This window comes from Cupressus sempervirens, chromosome 7 (assembly GCF_028749045.1).
Source record: "Cupressus sempervirens isolate cs-2001-9-10 chromosome 7, ASM2874904v1, whole genome shotgun sequence".
Classification (NCBI taxonomy): Eukaryota; Viridiplantae; Streptophyta; class Pinopsida; order Cupressales; family Cupressaceae; genus Cupressus; species Cupressus sempervirens.
Genome location: NC_143124.1, coordinates 506517679 through 506538527, shown reverse-complemented (window position 1 = coordinate 506538527; position 20849 = coordinate 506517679). Strand labels below are relative to the sequence as shown.

At 33.1% G+C, this 20849-nt stretch overlaps 1 pseudogene; it reads right to left on the bottom strand.

Annotated features, from left to right (window-relative positions):
• The window catches only part of LOC149547749 (2-succinylbenzoate--CoA ligase, chloroplastic/peroxisomal-like), a 36033-nt pseudogene extending 15664 nt beyond the window's left edge, over nucleotides 1-20369 (bottom strand).
• Nucleotides 20370-20849: the final 480 nt, after the last annotated feature.

The following is a 20849-nucleotide window of genomic DNA, read 5'->3' as shown; positions in this document are numbered from 1 at the left end:
ACATTTTGTTATTGCATGCTTGGATATAAAAATACTCAGGAGACCTTCCACACAATGCATGTGGGACTAAGTGAATATTAGTTCCCTACAAACAAAGACCTTGGTAAGTTGCTTACCTTCAAGTGATGACCCCTCTTTTGACTTGAGGGAATTCTCAGAAATGAGATCCACTTTCATATACTCCAACTTGAGGCCTCAAGACACATGATCAATGATGGTTTTCATCACCAAGCATCTACTTCCTCATTTTTTAATGCAAACATGGATGAGTCTCCATAATAAGATTGAAAAAAAAAATGCTATGAAAAATTTGAAATGGGCACCCTATTATAGGCATTTGATGAATTGTAAATGGGATTCTTAGATGGTAAACAATCTCACTCACCGATGTGCACTTTCAAACCTTCTCCATTGTGGACTCCTATGGTTCTTGCAACCTCTATGACATGGCATAAATATATGGGGAATGGTACAAAATGTTCTTTTAACACCTCCATTTTAATGTGACTTCTCCCTCTTTTCATTAGGTTACTAATGTCACCTCCTTTTATGTTGATTGTTCCCACATTTCCAATTCATGACATTTCTTCCAAATGCTTCAAAGTGTTATGGTTTAACTGCGCTGACTACTACCTTGTTATGACTTGTGATTTGATTTGTATGTCCTTGATGAATAAATTGCCTTCCACTTAGAATAATCAATAAGTGATGATCACCACCACTTGTTGCTATTAGTGGGTACTGAAGGACTTCATGTCCCAAGTTCCTTGGTTTTATGGATGATTCTTATGTTGTTCTATTCAAACAAACAAATTTGAAGGATGCCTCATCCTAAAAATGCCATTTACTCCCATTTTGGTGTATAACGTGTGTTTTAAAAGTGTAGATCTTGTTTAAAATGAAACCACAACAAGCACCTCCCTTTTTGTATATCAATTCATTGATGCTCGAGTTAATAATTACATTTAGATCTGCTCAATTCTCTGATAACTATTTTCATTTTTTCATTTCAAGTGTAGTTGGCCTCTGCACTCATAGAGATGGGATGATTTAACTAGGAAACCAATGGTTGCTTTTCTCGAAGACCAAGTCATTCTATTAATGTGGGTTCTCATTAAATCATTTGGTGTGGTAGTTTGATGTATATCAGGTAAGAGAAACCTTTTTCTTTTATTCTTGAGACATTGTGGCATGTTATCACCCTGCATGTAATTTCTTATTCCCTTTAAAATGTTTCTCCTTTCATACCTTTATTAAAATATATTATTAAAAACCACTATCCATTCATTTTGTGGCATTTTAATCTCATTAATGCTATCAATCCCTTTTTTTCCACACATCATTCCAATGCGACAATCATTGTTGATGTGGAATCTAATAAATGTAAACTTTGGACCCCATCTAAAAGCATTTTCCTTATGAAGTATCCCCTTATCAATCTAACAAAATCAGTCGAGCCCCCAAGTGGGTCTAGCTAAAAAAAATTCATTTTCAAACACCTGAATTGTCAAATTGATCCATTAGTCATCTAATTATAATTTGAAACAAATTTGATCACTAGAAACAATTTTTAAAATCATTTTACATCTTTCTACAAATTGCTAATTTTGTGTTGAGAGGTCCTCTGACTGGCTTTAAAAACTAACCAAAATACCCAACTAGGCTCTACAATCAGACATGCTAATTCTTTTTTCAACAATCTTGTACCTTGTTGAATCTTGTCTCATAAAAAATTCTCAGTCAAAAGATATTGACTGTTAAAGTTACCTTCTCAAAATTGCCTGAATTTGCAGAACTAGAAGCAAAGATAGATTCGTCAAGACTTGCAAACTAACACACTTAAAAAAAATTCAAAGTAGAATGTGGTGGTACAATCCATTCAACCTCACTTATCATGAATTCAAATTTATGACATCAAGAACATGGGTATTGACCAATCTACACTTCTTAACACTAGTAAAACTACAAAAATTACATTTGGAATCATGTTTGAAAACTAATCAAACAGATATTTCATAAGCTCAAAATTTAAACATAACAAGTATTTGACCTATAGAATGCAATGCAAAAGTAATTTTCTCATTTTGGTGAACTAGGTCAAAGTTATGACTAATCAAATAGGGCCTCCCAGAATTTTGAACAATTTTCATCAACATGACAACAATAAATGACTGACTTTGAGGGATTCAAAACCTAGTCAAAACATATCAAAATGACTCAAAATATGAAACATAGGTTCCCTAGTATGGTTACTAAACACTATTGAAGTAGCAAGTCATGAAACATTACTGGGTGTGAGATATTTAGATCCAAACTAGGCCTCCTATCATTGTTTGACACTTGGGAAAAAGTGCAGATTTGGACATTGCTCAAAATGAAACTTCACAAAATGACTTAGAATGGAAATTTATCTTCATGGAACACATGAATATGCTAAATTTAATGTGTTGGAAATATTAAACAACTCTTAGACCTCAAACAGACAGTCGGGTAAACATGCATTAAAAAATGCTTATAGGGCTTGATTTTTAGAATGGTACTCAAAATTAGGACTTCAATTTTGAGTCCCAATAGGAGGATTTAGAAGTTTCCCTCTCTTTCTTCAAGTTTTAAATTTTATCTTTCAATTCTTGTATCTATTGGAAATGTAAGAGGAGTAACTAAGAGGGTAGAGGTGAATCAGTTACCACAAAAAAAATCTGTCCCGTAGATGTCAATACAATCTTCCACTTAACATACAGTGTTGAATATCTTGGTTAACACTAGAATATAATTGATGCTTGATTAAAAAATTAATATTAACATGTATTAATCTATTTTATCCTTTAGTGACTTAGTTTTAGAAATATAAAACATAAGTAAATAACACAAACACGGATGGCACCAAGATTTAACGTCGAAACCCAATTTGGCATAAACTATCTTGCAACTAGTCACAATAATTTTCACTCTTCTAAAGTGAGCCTTGTTAGGATAAAAACCTATTTAAGGTTACAAAACATACTACTAAGTTTGACCTTGTTAGAGGGTTTAGTTCACCCTATTAGGAGTGGCTTGGTTAGAGGTCTTCAAACACTTCAATCTAGAAATGTCACCTTGTTAGAGGATTTAAAAAATGATTGTTAAGTCAACTCTTTTAAGAGATTTATTTACTTCTATAATGGTTAGAAAGAAAAAAAAATTGACTTTATTTAAGAAGAAACTTTCTTTGTTGATTCAAATCTATGTTCTAGCTTGACCTCTAGATCCTTCTTGATCAGATATTTCTTTGCATCTTAACTTTCACACTTTCTTTCTCTACCTTGTCTTTTCTCACATATCCATCTCCTTCATATTCATCTTGATACCTATCTTTCCATCACAAATTTACCTTTTATATATATCATAATTTAGGAAAAGTAGGCTTGAAACCCCTTTCAAAACATCAATAAACATTCAAATAGTCAACCTCAATTAATAAAAACATCTTGTAATTTAAATCTATTCTCACTCAGTCAACACTAGAACTAAACACTTGGTTGAAACTTGTTTGCAATATGATCAGATAAATATCTTGAGAGTTTTCATTTATGCAAACATGTATTTAGTATTTCATTTGTGCATTTAGAGTTGGAAAATTGTGCAAGTGTTAGATAGTTTGTAGTAGCATGGAGACAAATGAGATGTGTATGGACAAAACACTTTGAGTTAGCTTATGCACAGTTGAGGAAATATTTATAATAACATGATGATGACATATGCCAATTTAAAATTGTGTATGAATAGTATGACATGAGTTATAATTAAAATACCAGTATAGATATTTGATAGAGCAAAACAGAGCATAGTAGAGAATTGAGTTGTATGACTTAAGGAATTATTTTGGTACAAAATAATTACTAAGTGACGATGATCTAGATTTATTGATATTATTCCATAAGTTACTTTATATTATATCAAGCATGTAAACACATGAAGGTTGATTTAGAAGAGAATTACTAATTTGTGAAGTACAAGTGAAGATTTTATCTTGCACAGATAAGTGTGCGATATGTTCTAGATGTGGAAATTATATGATATGCAAACTCTTGTATGGACAACTTGAAAGTTATATGAGCACTATGTAATGCAAAGATCTGAATTATTATTACACAAAGTGTGAGTTACAACTGTGAGAAAGTATTGTATGTATATCTATTCTTGTGAAGAACTTTATTATATAAATGCATGTTAGGGCAGTGGGATCTTCTTCCATACATTGTAATTGTTCTACTAACTCCTACTAGGGTTGAAGAAACTCCTAATAGGGTTGAGACTCCTAACAAGGCCTAGCCCTCTAACAAAGACTTAAGACACTATATGTACTTCATAGACTCCTAATAGTGTCAATATCCTTAACATGATTCCTTTTTGTTTAGTGAATAATCTTGTAGGTATCATCCCCTCCAGGGTTTTCCCTTGGCCAAGGTGTCCCTAGTTAGAAAATAATGGTGTTATGAGTTCCCTATGTTTATGGTTATATTACTATTCAACATATTTGGTTTACTTTTATATGCATGTTATAGAGATTTAGTTGTTGGAAAAATTTTGTAGAATACTAATTCACCCCCCCCCCCTGCCCTCAATATTATATATTTCTAACAACATTGTGACTTCTTCATTTCTCAACCACTTGATCAATACTAAACTCTTTCAATGTCTGACCACTTGGTCAATACTACAAGCATGAATCCTTTCATTAACCATGTTGGCCTCTAATTTGACATAATTTCAACAAATTTTTCGATGATCAAAAAACCTAGGAATAAGCTAGAGACCATGATTGGCTTTCTAAAATATAAACTTAAAGGCCAACTGACAAGAGTCTGATGTCCTCCACTTTGAATTTTGAAAGACTTAGGTGGGTATACTTAGGATATAAAGTATACCCAACTAGATCAACTTAAGGGATGACCAATGCCTTATCTATTGGGCTATAAACTCACCAAAATTAGATATTTACTTTTGGATCTTATCTTAACACTATGTGCTAAGATTATCAGTATTCATTTCTAGATCTTATACTTATCAAAATATTCAATGAAAACCATAAAGTTCTTTCAATTTACATTGAGCATTTACATAACCCATTATATTATTAGGAAAATCAAATTGAAATATAATTCAAAGTGAATTACAACTAAAATTTATTAAACATTGCCATAAATCTCAAAGAAGATACAAGATCTAGGATGAATAGTCAGCTTTCTACATTTTTACTAACTTCTTTGAAATTATATACATTCAATGGTCATCCATATCAAAAAAATAACACAAATAGACCAACAACTATTAACTTTCTATTCAATTTTGCAACAAAAATACAATATACATGGACTGACTTAGAACTTGAACAAAACCTAGATTAGAAAAATGAAACTTGAACCCTCACTCCACATCTTGGAAATCATTTTTTAGAAAAAAGGATTGCAATAAGCTTTAGATGGGAGGACAAATGTTCAAAATTTAGTTACAATAAATTTTTCAAATGAGACAAAACAATTACAAAAAAATACTAGAGATAGCCAAAACTTGAATAACTATCAAATTTGATATTTAGGATCAACTCTGTTAATTTGTAATGAGAGAACACCCATGGTAGGTGAACCACAAAGATAAGGTGTCTCTATCAGATAGTTGTCCTCCCTCTTGATGTTCTTTGAGTTTTCTCTACATGTTCAATCACTATCTCCAAATGGAATAGCCTTTATGGTAGAAATCACCTCCCAGATGGTAATATTAGAATCTTCATTTGGCTAGGTGGCTCCCCTAATTACATTCAATTTAATAAGGGACTTATTCCACTTTGCATCAGTTAAAGCTCTAGCCTCTACATCTATTTTTCTCATGTCTTCTTCCAACTTGTATAGAAGATCAATGATATCAAATACTATTGTGATGTTTGTTTCTCCATTGTTGTAGGCAATAAACCTCTCATGCCTCAAAATATCATGAAAATAATTTGACCATTCTCACCAATCTTTTATCTTATTCTCATCATCAGTTATCTTTTGGATAAAACAACATGTATCAATTGCAATGGTCTTCATTTTATTACTTATTAATTGCAATTTTCTTAAAAGAATGCATTTAAATCCTTTACTCTATTTACCATTTTCTTAGTGGAAATAATGGTTTCTTTAGGAAATTCATTTTTTTGAGTCAAAACTAGGACTAGCTTATCAAAGAATTGTATATAAGGGCCTCATTAAGTAAATAAGGGGGAAAGAATGAATAGTGCTTCTATAAACTAGTATTATGCTCCCTACAGTGCAATATAATTTCTATGAACACCTTGGAAAACCTATTTAAGAACCATTATCTTGTGTGAGAGGATTCTCTCCATTGTTCTAACTTGTGTCTCTTTTCCAGCATTCATCTCATCCACTTCCATTTGTTGATCCATACCCACATCTATTGCATCAGCATCAGTTTGGGTTTCTTGATTCTTGACCTTTATAATAGGCCGAGTTACAGTCCTCAATGTCCTTACCTCATTTTTTAGGTAGCTATTCTTTTCTCTAGCACATGTGTTTTCTTGAGTTCTTCCTCATATTTCTTCCTTGCATCAATGTATATGTTGTATGTTTGGTACAACTACTCTTCAAGAATATCCATTTGTTCTTCCCCATTAATGATGCATTGTTCATTAAATTGTGAATTTGACCACTTGAAAAAATAGTGACATTCCAAAATATCACATTTCTCTAGGGTGAGTCATTGACCTCCATTAGAGTTATCTTATCTAAATCAGGGTCCATGCTCTATACTACCTTTGTCTTGGAGTTCACATTGAATCCTAACCCCTAAAACTCTCCTACAATGTGTTTCTCCTCAAATAGGATAGATTTGTCTTGTCTTCTAATCTAGTTGGGCATAAAATATGAGATGAGCTTCCATCCTAGGAAAAGTAAGATCCCACTCATTTGCACTAGCTCCTTGGCCTCATCCATAGTGAGAGTTTCAATCTTAGGGTCATACTCTTGTAGTTTCTGTACCAACTTACCAACACACCTATTTTTCTAGTGAATCTCCTAGTTGTAGTTGATGAGTAAGCATTGACATTTTAGTTAGGTTCCTTTATTAGTGACACACATACTTATTTAGATAGCTAGTAATTATAGAGCTTATTGTATAATCAATAGTATGAAACAAGTGTTAGGATTCAACCATGGACATAAATAACAATTACATGCAAATATAAACAATGCTAGAAAATAATAGATCACATAGGAAAGAATACAAGACACCAAGATTTAACATGTTTCACCCAATCCCTAGGCTATGCCCACCAAACAAGTCTGATATTATTATGATCTAGTGATTACAACTTGATTACAATCTTTAATCCCTTACAACTCAATACCACCACAAGAACCAATTTTTACATCACCACAATGAAACTACCCCTAACCCTAAGCCCTTTTATACAAGTATTTTTACTACTTTAGGGTTATAGCTAATAATTATATGTCAGCCCAAAATCCCAATAAAAAAGGGCCCAATTTTTTTTTTGGTTGAGGCATAGGGTACCTTGGACATCTTATCCTCCTCTTCTTGTTTCTTGGGACACATCTCCTTAGTCAACTTCAAATGACTAGGTAAAGGTGTGCTAACAGCTTTAGCATTCTTCATAGAGAAATGTTGCAACACCTTCTCAACATAATCAACCTGAGATAGCATCAATTTTCTATTCTTCCTATCTCTACAAATCTTCATACCAAGGATTTTTTTGCTGCCCCCAAATCCTTCATAGCAAATGCATGTGGAAACTAGTGTTTCAGCTTCTTAATATGATCCATGTTAGACCCAGCTGCAAGCATATCATCAACATATAAACATAAAATAATGTAGCTGTCCTCATCCAACCTCTTAAAATAAATGTAATGATCTAAATGACACCTACTATATCCATGCTCATGCATAAAATTGTCAAATTTCAGATACCATTGCCAAGGTGCTTGCTTCAAGCCATATAAACTTTTCTTCAATTTGAACCCTAAGTTCACCTTATCTTTGACCTCAAATCACTATGGTTGAGCCATATATATCTCTTCATCCAAATAACCATGAAGGAAGGTTGTTTTAACATCAAGCTACCCTAAATGCAAATCTTTAGTAGCCACAATACTTAAAACAATACAAATAAAAGTCATTTTAATAATAGGAGAATATATCTCATCAAAATCAATGCCCTTTTTCTGTGAAAATCCTTTTATAAATAACCTAGCTTTAAATATTTTCTTACCTCCATCCTCTTCTTTTAACCTGTAAACCCACTTATTCTTTGAACCTATTTTACCTATAGGCAACTTGCATAAATCTCATGTCTTAGTCTTCAACAAAGAGTCCATTTCATCTTTCATTATAGACTCCCATTGAATCTTAGTATCCACCTACACAACTTTATCATAACATTTAGGTTCATAAACATTAGTAAGTAAAATTGAATACAAAAAGGGAGAAAATCTATTTGGAGGTCTAATTTTCCTTGTTGACTATCTAACATTCACTAGTGTGTGTGATATTTTTTGTTGCAGTTGTTGCACATCATGAGGAATGGCTGGAACATCATCTTTTGGAGTATCATCCAACACTACATAATCATCTTCTTTCTTTTCATGTTGCTACAACAGATCTTTGTACAACACTTTCTCATTGAATATGACATCCTTGCTTCTTATAATTTTATGATTTTTAAAATCCCAAAGCCTCTAACCAAATTCATTAATGCTATATCCAACAAATACACATTTCTTTGACTTAGCTTCTAGGTTGTTTCTATTTTCAAAATCTATTTGAGCAAATGCTTCACAACTGAAGGTTTTGAGAAAAGAATAACTCACATTCTTATAGTACATGTTTCCTTTGGAATACCACAACAAAAGGAGTAGATGGACCTTTATTAATCAAATATATAGTAGTATTGATAACCTCTACCCACATCTATAAGGGTAACCTAGCATGCAACCTCATGCTCCTTGCATGCTCCATTATACTCCTATTCATGCATTCAACCACTCCATTTTCCTATGGAGTCCTTGGAATAGTTTTCTATCTATGAATACCATTAGTGGAGCAATAATCTTCAAATTCATGACTGTAATACTCACCACCATTATCAAATCTGAGACATTTTAATTTCTTTCCAGTCTCATTTTCAACCAAGCATTTCCATTTCCTAAAAGTTTGAAATACATCAAATTTCTATCTAAGGAAATAAACCCATACTCTTATAGTTGCATCATCAATGAATAGAACATAATAATGAGATCCACCAAGGGAAGATACCTGAGCTAGTCTCCATACATCGGTATGCACAAGCTCTAATTTATCCTTTTTGTTTTCCTTCCCAGTCTTCACAAAACTCACTCTATTTTGTTTTCCATACATGACTTTCATAGAAATCCATACTAACACATTTTAGACCTGGTAAAACATTCTTTAAATGATGTACTTTCATACCTTTCTCACTCATATGCCCAAGTTTGTTGTGCCATAGTGTTGTATTAGAATTTACAATATCTATTTGTTCTACTTACTCATCTGTAGCAACTGTTCCTAAACATTCATTTTTCTCTAAAACAATTGAAGTAGAAGGAACATTATGACTTGTACAAAAATATAAGGTGTCTACTTTCACACCTTTTGCTACTACAAGGGAATCTTTTGAAACCTTCCAATTTTTATCATTAAAAGTAACTACACAATTTTCATCACTGAGTTTCCCTACTAAAATTAAAATTCCTACTCAACCTTGGAACATGGCTTACCTCATATAGTAGCCAATGATTTCCATTAAGCAACTTAATCTTAACTTTTCCCTTTCCAACAATCTGATAGGGTTCATTATCCCCCAAATAAACAAGTTCAAAATCCTCTTGGACATAATCAATAAAATAACCTGTATGAGGTGTAGCATGAAATGAAGCACCAAAATCTAAAACCCATGAATCATCAACACTTTCTAAAGATAGAAGCAAAGCATCCTCTTCAGATTTCTTACTTACACATTTTCCTCCTTGTCTCCATCTAGTTTATCTCCTTCATTTTTATTTCAAGTCCAACAATATTTCTTTTTATGCCCTAGTTCCCATAGTACTAGTAGTCATTTGGTAGGTCTCGATTGAGACCTCCTCCCCTTTGACTTTCCTCTTGATTTCCCACAATTTCTAGAATTACTTCCTCTCTTAGTTGTTCTACCTCAACTTTGTGCATTCAAAGCACTTTCTAATGTAGATCCACCTAAGGATTTCCTACAAGTTTCCTCACTCAAAATAACACTGATCACATCATCATATTTTAGAGTACTAGATCCAAGAACATAATTACTCACAACCATTACCAAGCCATTCTAGCTTTCAGAAAAAGAACACAAAATCAAGAGAGCCCTCATTTCTTCATCAAAATTGATACCCACAGAAGATAACTAACTAGTAATAGTATTAAACTCATTTAAATGATATGCAATAGATCCACCTTCTGCCATTTTCATATTAAATAAATGTTTCATGAGAAATACCTTGTTTGAAGTGGAGGGCTTTCCATGCAGTTTCGCTAGGGTTTGCATCAACTCTTTTGTTGTCTTTACTTTTGTAATATTAAATGCCACTAATGGTGCCAGACATAATTGAATACTTCCAAACGCCTTTCTATCCAAAAGATCCCGGTTGTCATTTGACATAGATCCTTGGTTCTTGGTTTTGCCTTCCAATGACTTCCATAAATCCTTTTGATAAAGATAGTCTTCCATTTGCATCTTCCATAACTAAAAGTTCTTCCCATTAAACCTGTCAACCCTCAACTTACCCTCATCAACCATTTCTCCCACTCAATTGTGAGACTTTCCTATAGAGGATAATTAAAAAAACAACGTCACTCTAATACCACTTGTTAGGATTAAATCATAGATAGAAATAACAATTACATGCAAATATAAACAATGTTGAAAAATAATAAATCACATAGAAAAGAACACAAGACACCAAGATTTAATGTGGTTCACCCTATCCCTGGGCTACGTCCACCAAATAGCAAGTCTAATTTTATTACAATCCAGTGATTACAACCTGATTCCAATCCATAATCCCTTATAGCTCAATATCACTGCAAGAAAAAATTTTCACATCACCACAATGAAACAATCCCTAAACCTATGCCCTTTTATACAAGTATTTTTATTTCTTTACGGTAATAATTAATAATTACATGTCAGCCCAAAATCTTGAACCCTAGTGAGGAATTATGGAGTATGTACAGTACCTTCCTAATTATTTACCACAATCTAACAATCTCCCACTTGGGGATTGATCAGGTTCTATAGTAAACAACAACAAGTAATTAAGGCTCTACCGAGTTCTATAGCTTCTCTTGAGTTCTAGGAACATCATTCAATTTGCACCAAGTTGTTTCTACCAAGTTGGTGATTATTAGTATAAAGTAAGCTTTATAGTGTTTATTGAGTTTCTTAGTGCAAACCAAGTTGTATAGTGCTTGCCGAGTTTGTAGCTTCAGTGATGTGAATCTAGTGTTGATCGAGCTATGTAGTGTGAATCAAGTGATTCCATTTATATGTCAAGTTTTGCAATGTTCACCAAGTCACTAATGCAAACTGAGTTCAGACTACTTGGAATTGATTAGTATGTCTCAAGCTTTTATGTCTAGTAAGTGCATGATGATGCTCAAAGTTGAAAATGGTTGCTAAGTATCAAAACCTCACCGAGTTTGTCTTCAAAACTTGAGTACCTGTAATTGGGCCAACTTTATGTATTTTGGTGAAACTTGTATTGTAGTTGACATTGTTGAATTATAATTTGGAATGGTATATATGTAATGTATTATATCAAATCCAAAGCATGATATGTGGAATATTAAGAAGATAAATAAAGAGTAGAAGTGTGAGAAAAAGGCTACAATAGTATAAGGAGTAGTAAATATTTATCTTTCATAGCAAGGTGATCATTACACTCAAAGGGATCTCATTCAAAAAACCAAGTTGCAGAAGACATCAACCACTGGTTCATCCTAACAAGTGGAATAGTTAAATCCTTTCACAAGGTAGACTTAATAGTCTTTTTGAAATCTCTTTACTAAGTGCATACTTCACTATATGTTTGTAAATCCTTTTGCAAGGTGGACCTAATAGTCCTTATTGCTCCTAATAGGGCTGATCATTAGAAGTGATCATTGTAAGCCTTAATAGGCCAAGTTTATACTGTAGTACTAAAGCTTGTGGGTATTATCCCCACCCCAATTTTATTTTCTATTTGGAAGGTTTCTAGGTTACCATATTGTGTGTCAAAGTGTTATGAATTTTTTAATGCATTCAATTTTTCATGCATGTAATTAGATAGGAATATGCATAAAGGATTAATTGGTAAATTAAGATTAAGTTTTATAAGTTACTGATTCACCCCTCCCCTCTTAGTAACTTATCCTATTTCATATTTCTAGCAATTGGTCTCAAAGTTTTGTGGTTCTTAGAGAAAAACTTTAATAGCTTGAGCAAAGATCAGAGGCAATGGAGGTATTCAGACTTGATAACACTATTGACAATGAAAAGCTAGATTTGGAATTGGATATTGGGTAACTTAAGAAAGAAAATGAGCAACTCTCTCAATCCTTGAAAAGAAGAAAAGATCTTTTAGTGCAGATGAATGAAAAACTCTACATTGAAGAAAGAATTGAAGACATCCATTCAAAAATTAATTTAGATGAAGCAAATGAAGCAATCATAGAACTATTAGAGAAGAATGGTACACTTTAGGAAGAAATAAGAAATCTTAAAAGAGTACAAGAAATTCAGTCAGTAAGATTGAATTCATGGAAGAGTAAAACAAGATAAAAGAAGAGTTAGAAGGAAAGAATAATGAAATTCAACATCTATATCTTCAACAGGAAGACTTCATTGATCAACTTACTAATGCAAATGAAGAACTCATGAATCTAAGATTAGAAAATGAAAGGTTATAGAATGATCTAAACACTAAAAGGCAAACCAATGAGAGGATGATGGAATCTCAAGCAGACATGGATCAATTAAATGAGAAAATCTAATACAGACAGAAGGGAAAAGCAGGAACTAGATATGCAGAAGAAGGTGAATCATCCAAGCAAGGAGCTCAAAAGAATAAAAAACCTACTTATAGTCACTATGGTAAGCTAGGTCATTCATCAAACAAATGTTGGAGCAATGGTAAAGCTAAATTCAATGGAAAATGTTACAATTTCAATAAGCATGGTCATAGAGCTAATTAATGCAAAGAAAAATTTAAATTTGAAGACAAATGTGACAAATGCAAGAAATATGGGAAGAAATCTTTTGAATGTAAAACTGAGATATTGAATCCAGTAGAAAAGATTGTAAAAGCTATATTTGGGTGGGACTAAAACACTTAATACATATGTCATTACTATGGAGAATTTTGACATATTGGAATAAACTATGTAAAACATCACATGAGGACAAGAGACACCACTAGAAGGTGTTTCATTTGTATAAAACTTGGTCATCTTGTCAAGAATTGTATGAACACTAGAAGAATTGAAGATGAAAAGAAAGCCAAGGCTAACAACATTAGAAAGTAGACGAGATAGTAGTGGATTCCAAAATCTTCTAAGAATGCAAGTCCAAGCAATGAAGCACATGTCACTCAAGAATTGGGTGACTCAAGCATTTCTACTTGATCTACCACAATGACAAATGGAACCAAGATTCTAAAGAAGACATCTTACATCAATTCCAATTAGCTTGAAGGAAAGATCCATATCAACATTCAAGATGCAAAGGGATCACCACATATCTAAGGAAATTCTAGACATTATTGAGCTAGGTTGGGTTGCAAGACTCTACCAAGCAAGGTTGGGAGTAACTAAGTTGTTTTGTACACACTGAGTCATCAATGTTCCTACCGAGCAATTAATTCAAGATAAGTGGAAGATAGTTTTTCATTGACCAAGTAGTCATACCAAGAATTTATGTCAATTGGAAGGTAACATTTGATAATAAAAAAGGGCAAAATCAATTTCATTTGTCACCATAAATTTTCAAGAGCTATTTGTAAAGAGCAATTTTTGTGCATCAGAGTAATCAATGAAAATTATTATTGAAGTTATCTATGTTTCGAAAAACCCTACTGAGTGATGGTATCCTCCAAAAACAAGACAAAAAAGGGTCTAAGATGTTAGTTTGAGGAGTTCAATGGAAAGCACTAGATTTCAAGTTAAGTTCAACTATTGCGGAAAGTCTTGATGCAACCAGAACTTAGTCTCAAATTCCATCCAAGGTACTTCTAGTAAATGATATTCACTCAAATTTTTGATATTCTATTCAAGATATAGGAACCTTAGAAATGGATCAAACTTTGGAGAATTTGTGTGTGAATAGTGTATTAAAATCAGATTATCAACACCTAGAATCTAAAGGTTTAACTGACATTCCACACATGCCCCAAGATTATTAGATAAAATGGATAAGGTTTATCCTTAGATGTATGCACAATGGTAAGTTATGATTGAAGTAGCCTATTACTATAACAAAGAAAATGATTCATCAGATCATAGGTCTTCTAATGTTGGCCAAGGAAAAACCACCAAAATCCTAAGTCAGGTAGAACTAGAGAAGAAAACCCTTGCTAAATGGGACGAAAGAGTTATGGAAATTAGTAGTGTTACTCATATGGAGCTAAAATTTGGAATTCATGTAATTAAACACAAGATATATAACTCTAGTCAACTCCTCAACAGTGTATAATGTGAAGCTAGGGATCTTGCTTTCAAAGTGGTCAAGAACAATATGTCCTTTGACCTTGCCTAGTTGATGTTGAACCATTTCAATAAAAACATGGAAAGCATCAGAACTTCAAAGAATAACCCTTGTAAGTTTGGTTCACTTTTATCCTTTTTATTTTTCTTTGTACAAAAGTTTTTCCCTCAAAAGGTATAGTTGTATGGAGGAAAGATGTACCTATTCTTTATCAAATCAATGAGTATAGAGTAGAAATGGGTGAAAATCATGTTAGTATCATGGAGAAATATTTTTTATGCATTCAAGGATAAGATGAATAACAAAATCAGAATACCAAAGAAAATTGTAGAAGACTACAAGGATGATATTTGTTTTATGGTAGATTGTAACAAAGTGTATATACAAGAAGAAAAATCAAGAATTGTATGTGTGAAGCCTCTAGGTTATGAGGTCAATATTGATGACACCAAGGATATTATTAAAGAAATTTTAAATGAACTTGTAGATCCAAAGGCTGCATATTTTGGAACATATGATGAAGCTAAAGCCAGAATTGAATTAGAGATAAAACTTCCTTAGGCTATTAGCAAAGGTAAAAAGATGATAGCTAAATTGAAACAAACCAACTCTACTCTCCTATTGACATAAGGTAAAGGAGATGATATAGAAGAAGATGATGTAGAAGATGAGGCAAAATTTGAAGAAGAAGAGCCAGTCAAGAAGAAAGGTAAGTTTATTATAACCAAACCTGCCAAGTCATCAATTACAGTGTTTACAAGAAGAGCATCTAAAAGGAAACTAAAATTGGGTATGTTGGTGTTTTAAAAATACTATCAAACAAAATGCTTAATACTAAGATGACAGTACTTTCACAATCTAAAGACTAGCCAATTCTTATTAACAATTGCATGTGCAAAGCATTTGGGCCCAACTTCAACAAAACCAAGGGTGGTTTTCTACTCTTCTGGCTCTATAAAACCAGGGTGGGTATACCTAGGGATGATTCAAGACTGGCAAAACTGTATGAGAATTATTTTTAGTTTCATTCTGATTCTCATCTCAAATCCTCAAATACATACACAATTCTTGATAACTTGATAAAAACATCCCATATAACAGATATGGCCAAAAATTCTTCTATAGATCTATAGGTGTTCTCAGCAAAAGTGGCTAACTGAAGCTAAAATATTCCATGCAGACAAGTACTGGCCAACTTTTAAGATCTACAGGAAATAAAAGTAAAATTGATCTAATTATGCATTTTTGACAACCATTTGTGACATATTTCTCTTTTAGCTGGATCAAATTTGATCAGTGCCTAATCCATTGGGGCTCAGAGTCTACTACAAATTTTTACATCTAATTTGTTACCTTACAACAAATTTCATCAGCAATTCTTCTCAGAACTCATCATTCAAAATCCTTTCCCCTACTACAACAATCTTATCATATTCATCAGAGCTTTTATTTAACCCATTTAATTAACAACAGTGATAAACAGATATACAACCTAACTGGATTGCATTCAATTGCACACACCTTTACTTATACAACATCAAGATAACCAAATAATCAAAAGGAGACAAAGTTTAGAAAGAAAAGATATGGGGACAGTTCATAATTTGTATTCATTTTCCTTGAAAATTATATACAATTTACAGTAAACTCATTATGACCTTCAAAAAGAAACACTTATCATTCTATATTCATGTATTCTCAAGATCTGACAGAGAAAATTCACCACCAATTTTTACTCAATATAATGGACCAAAAACAGACTAAGCATATCACTTAGAAAAATAGAATTCGGACCATCACATTGCCTTGAAAAATCACTTATATTGGTGTGAGTTGCAACAAGCAAAGGGAAATGTGACTGATAGATGTCCTTACAAGAGGAAAATGCATACATCTGTCAAAAAGAAAATGAATAATAGGAAGTTATGCCAATCCCACATTCTCTTGCGAGCTTCTGACTATCACCTCCTTTTGTTGATTTTGCTCCAATGGTGATTCTATTGTATATGTAACAAGTAAGCTTGTCCCTGACAAAATCTATTCTGTTAATTGCATTCTATCCTCAACCCATGGGTTTTCTCAAGATAACTACTTTGTGAAATTTATCTTTACTTCCCACTCTTCACTGATCATTACAGGCTTCAGAAATAATGGAAAAATTACTTAGTGTGCAACCCTTGAGCAGGGAGATAGTGTGGCTATCAAATATAAAAAAATGGGTAACTTATGATTCCCAACCATGTCTGCTTTCTTAACCACCTTTTGACAAAAAATTTCCATCCACTGACACAAAAAAGGTGCATGCTAATAAAAAGCGAGAATGACCATACCTGTGAGTATGAAATCTTCTTCACTTTCCTAAAAACTATGCACGGGATCCCACACATTTCTATTACCCTAGCATCAGGCTATGATATCTTGAAAATTTGTTTAAATGATGATGTTACCATTAAGAGGGCTATTATCTTATCAGGTTCATTGATTATCCTTCTCAAAACCTTGGTTACTTGACTATGACATCTTACCATAGTTTCAAAGAGATGAAACTTTAAGAAAACACTCAGGATTACTAGTTTTCCTCTATCAAAATTCCATATACTTCTACAGGGGACAAAACACTTCTTTTGTTCAAACCAGTTTGAACTAGTACGTGGGATATTACAATCCTAGGCCCAAGTATTTTTAACTACTAATCCCTCTGCTATCCACAACCCAAGATCTAATGAACTCTTTAGAACCATCCTTTGATTAAACCATACAAGACTAAATTGTTTTCAGAAACTATGGCATGAGAACTTACTTGGAGTTTTTTTCTCTTCATAACTTTGCAATATATCTTTGAACCAATCGCTCCACACTTGTGCAAGGTAAAATTGGGAAAATCTTGCCTATTATACTCTATTATTAACTTCACAGGAAAAACTTTTCACATCTTATTAATGTGTAGAGTGCCACCACCTTTAGCATTTAAACCTGCACTGTCGATCCTTTGAAATCATACGATTAAGGAATGAAAACTAGGCTGACTTAATATTCCTTTTAGCATGCTGACAGTCAAAGCAATAAACTACCTCCATCCATATCTTTCTTTCAAAGCTGGCATTTCAAACTGGGCTCACAGATGACAAGGACACGTGTCATCGACTTGTTAACTCACTATACTTATCTTTCAAGCACCTTTTCATAGTGAGCTAACGTTAACTATTGATCTTTCTTTGATCTTATTGCAAATACTCAAAGAAACTTTTAAGAACACAATGGTGGGTCCCTCGCTTGTTAACTTGCTATACTTATCTATCAAGCACCTTTTCACAGTGAGTTAATGAGAACCATTGATTAATACTTGATCTTGTGGATTGCAACTTATTGCAACGGTGGTGGATCATTACTCACTAACTCGCAATGCCTAACTTTCAAGAATTTTTCCATAGTAAGCTAACAATGGCCTTTGATCCTGGTTTGATCCAATGATCAGAATTCTTTGTATGCTTCATACATGGGGAGTGGGTCCATATACATCTATCACTAAGATGGATGAATATGCTAGCACACACATGTACTCCTTTTTATCTATTAATGACATCACATGTTCTTGGCCTTGCCGCGTTTATGATTTTCAGGCGGGTCACCACATCACTACCGGTAAAAACATTAAAAATTCGGCTAGCAACCTCCTGGTAGACAAACACCGCGACATAAAGCTCCACTTGCAGAAATAAAAGCAAAGTCTACACAAGATTTTCTTTGAGATCCTCAAAATCACTTCCTATTATAAAAGAATGTTGTTTTTTCCAATGATCAAGTCCTCGCTAAGTCGCTACTGGGAAAGTAGTGTTTATTCTGGCTAGCAATTATAGTGACCTTTGACAGATTCTCATTTTCGGTGATAGAAAATAAAACACACACTGACTGAAAATCTCACCAATAAATGCTGGTGGCAGAGAAGGTGGTCATGCACATTTATAATGCGGTGTGGGAACTTCCATGGTCATATCAGTCTTTTGAGAGAACACTGCCCTTTTGCAAAATTCAGGCATTCGTTACGTCACCACTGACAAGACGCATGAATTTTTTCAATAGTGACTTTGAGAATGCCATAAAAAAACTTGGACGTTGATGACACCATTCACATTTTTTTTCACGTGCGGCTATTCTCAAAACTGACAAGCCTGGGATACAGTATGTGCCAAAATTTACCTTATGCTTAACATTAATTCTCGGTGCCAAATTTCACCCTTTAGCATCATAGACACATGTCATCGACTCGTTAACTTGCTATACTTATCAGTCAAGCATTTTTCCATAGTGAGTTAACAATGACCATAGATTCAAAAGGATCCATTGGTGGGTAAAACTTATTTGACAAGGATTTGAACAACAAACTCACATGGGCGAGAAAAGAATATTCGCTTATCCTCCTACTTTTTAAACATTTCACGCTAGGGAAAAAATTAAATAGAATGGGACACAGGGTTTTAACAAAATTTTCAAAGGCTATCAACATATGACTTATCTAGGAACCCTACTCACCATTAATGGATTGGAATTTGAATTTTGTTTTACTTGGACAACAAAAACCTATTATACAAAAATTCAGACCAACAATGGCTCTATTTGGGGACATTAAATGCTCTAGATTCAAGTGAGGGCTCAGAATTTTGGGGATAAGTAGACCACATACAGACTCCCAAAATTTTCTTCTTGGATGGCTTCATGAAAAGCAAGAAGCTAACACTAAGGTTATGTATAAACGATGGCCCCATGCCACCAAAATTCAATAAAAATTTTTACCTCTATCATAGATTTGATTCTCATATGAACATGCATGAGGTAAACTAAAAATATTTCTCTCATCAATTTCATCAATCAGGTTGGTATCATGAATCAACTTTCTTGATAAAAATGAAACTACAACTTCACCTTTATAATGCATATAACAACTAAATTCACTTGCAATCACTTGCTCATTGTAAAGGTTCTGATCAGCACTCTTAAACATACCAAACTAAGAATACTCTTTATTTAATGACTTATGCATGTTGTCAATCTCAAATATGAAAGTTTCATATTCAACTTCATGAGGAAAAGGATCACTCATACCTTCAAATTGTGTATCCATGTGCATATCCTGATGGTACTCTGAAGAACAATCTGACTGGTACTCATACATATCATCAATGTCAGAAAATGAAACTAATCCAAGATCTTCAAATGATTCTCTAAGATTATCAAGTGGGTTAGTCATCTTATTAGAATATTTATCATAAAATTCATTAAAAGGTGCATGCTGATTTTCAACAACACCTTCATAAAACACCTTGTTACCAATTTCATAAGATGCAATCTCATCAACACTTTCACCATCATATCCAGAAGTAGAACAATCTGATCTCTCACAATAGTAAGACAATGTATCATCGTTAAACTCATTCTCAGCTAAATCTGAACTTTCCATGTCTTCTTCAAACCAAGGGTTAATGATTCCATGCATTGATTCCTTTTGCACACTAGGACAAAACATGAGTTGCTCATCCTCACAAGCATCATCATATAAAGTGTTATCATATACTTTGAATTCACTACCCATTTTATCTTCATGGAAGATTTCATTGTATGAAGAAAGGTCAGAACTATATGAAAACTCCCTTTCTATTTCCTCTACCAAATATATAGTGTCCATAATTTCATCCTCTTCATTATCTTGTTTAGAATGACAATTACAAATAGACCCTGATTCATTCCTAAACATCCCACTATATGCTCAATCTTTATTGTCTGATATAAAAGAATTTGACAACTCTTCCCTAAAATCTTCATATTCAAATTTATTAGCATCAACTGACTTCACCATCTCTTTATCTTCACACTTTGTGGATAAATCACTTTCATATTTTTCATTTGCTGACTAATTTGTGTAACACAAAAACTGATATGCACTTTCCTTTTTAGATTCAAAAGAAGGATTCATACCTTTACTGACCAAAGAGTAATCACTTCTACCATTTCTTTCTTCCTCCCAATTTGTATCTGATTCACATGACGATGAAAAAATATTAGAACTTTCCTC